Here is a 2,455-nt window from a genome sequence, read left to right on the forward strand (position 1 = left end):
ACCGTATGAATTATGGTTTGGGAAGAAACCTAAGCTGTCGTTTCTAAAAGTTTGGGGATGCGATGCTTATGTCAAGAAACTTCAACCTGAAAAGCTCGAACCCAAGTCGGAAAAATGCGTCTTCATAGGATACCCTAAAGAAACTACTGGGTATACCTTCTACCTCAGATCCGAAGGCAAGATCTTTGTTGCCAGGAATGGATCCTTTCTAGAGAAAGAGTTTCTCTCGAAAGAAGTAAGTGGGAGGAAAGTAGAACTTGATGAAGTATTGCCTCTTGAACCGGTAAATGACGCAACTCAAGAAAATGTTCTTGAGGTGCCTGCACCGACTAGAGAGGAAGTTATTCATGATGATCAAGATACTTCTGATCAAGCTCCTACTGAAATTCGAAGGTCCACAAGGACACGTTCCGCACCAGAGTGGTATGGCAACCCTGTCTTGGAAATCATGTTGTTAGACAATGGTGAACCTTCGAACTATGAAGAAGCGATGGCGGGCCCGGATTCCAACAAATGTCTAGAAGCCATGAAATCCGAGATAGGATCCATGTATGAAAACGAAGTATGGACTTTGACTGACTTGCCCGTTGAACGGCGAGCCATAGAAAATAAATGGATCTTTAAGAAGAAGATAGACGCGGATGGTAATGTGACCATCTATAAAGCTAGGCTTGTCGCTAAGGGTTATCGACAAGTTCAAGGGGTTGACTATGATGAGACTTTCTCACCGGTGGCGAAGCTAAAGTCCGTCCGAATCATGTTAGCAATTGCCGCATTCTACGATTATGAGATATGGCAAATGGACGTCAAAACGGCATTCCTTAATGGTTTCCTTAAGGAAGAATTGTATATGATGCAGCCGGAAGGTTTTGTCGATCCTAAGAATGCTGACAAGGTGTGCAAGCTCCAACGCTCGATTTATGGGCTGGTGCAAGCATCTCGGAGTTGGAACATTTGCTTTGATGAGATGATCAAAGCGTTTGGGTTTACGCAGACTTATGGAGAAGCCTGCGTTTACAAGAAAGTGAGTGGGAGCTCTGCAGCATTTCTCATATTATATGTAGATGACATACTATGGATGGGAAATGATATAGAACTCTTGGACAACATCAAGGCCTACTTGAATAAGAGTTTTTCAACGAAGGACCTTGGAGAAGCTGCTTATATATTAGGCATCAAGATCTATAGAGATAGATCAAGACGCCTCATAGGTCTTTCACAAAGCACATACCTTGATAAGATTTTGAAGAAGTTCAAAATGGATCAGTCCAAGAAAGGGTTCTTGCCTGTTTTGCAAGGTGTGAGATTGAGCTCGGCTCAATGCCCGACCACGGCAGAAGATATAGAAGAGATGAGTGTCATCCCCTATGCCTCAGCCATAGGTTCTATTATTTATGCCATGCTGTGTACTAGACCTGATGTAAACCTTGCCGTAAGTTTGGTAGGAAGGTACCAAAGTAATCCCGGCAAGGAACACTGGACAACGGTCAAGAATATCCTGAAGTACCTGAAAAGGACTAAGGAAATGTTTCTCGTTTATGGAGGTGACGAAGAGCTCGTCGTAAAAGGTTACGTCGATGCTAGCTTCGACACAGATCTGGATGACTCTAAGTCACAAACCGGATATGTGTATATGTTGAATGGTGGAGCAGTGAGCTGGTGCAGCTGCAAACAGAGCGTCGTGGCGGGATCTACATGTGAAGCGGAGTACATGGCAGCCTCGGAGGGAGCACATGAAGCAATATGGGTGAAGGAGTTCATCACCGACCTAGGAGTCATACCCAATGCGTCGGGGCCAATCAAACTCTTTTGTGACAACACTGGAGCTATTGCACTTGCCAAGGAGCCCAGGTTTCACAAGAAGACAAGGCACATCAAGCATCGCTTCAACTCCATTCGTGAAAATGTTCAAGATGGAGACATAGAGATTTGTAAAGTACATACGGACCTGAATATAGCAGATCCGTTGACTAAACCTCTCCCTAGGGCAAAACATGATCAACACCAGAATTCCATGGGTGTTCGATTCATCACAATGTAACTAGATTATTGACTCTAGTGCAAGTGGGAGACTGTTGGAAATATGCCCTAGAGGCAATAATAAAAGTATTATTATTATATTTCTTTGATCATGATAATTGTCTTTATTCATGCTATAACTGTATTATCCGGAAATCGTAATACACGTGTGAATATATAGACCATAATATGTCCCTAGTAAGCCTCTAGTTGACTAGCTCGTTGATCAACAGATAGTCATGATTTCCTGGCTATGGACATTGGATGTCATTGATAACGGGATCACATCAATAGGAGAATGATATGATGGACAAGACCTAATCCTAAGCATAGCACAAGATCGTGTAGTTCGTTTGCTAGAGCTTTTCCAATGTCAAGTATCTTTTCCTTTGACCATGAGATCGTGTAACTCCCGGATACCGTAAGAGTGCTTTGG

Source organism: Triticum aestivum, chromosome 6A (assembly GCF_018294505.1).
Source record: "Triticum aestivum cultivar Chinese Spring chromosome 6A, IWGSC CS RefSeq v2.1, whole genome shotgun sequence".
NCBI lineage: Eukaryota > Viridiplantae > Streptophyta > Magnoliopsida > Poales > Poaceae > Triticum > Triticum aestivum.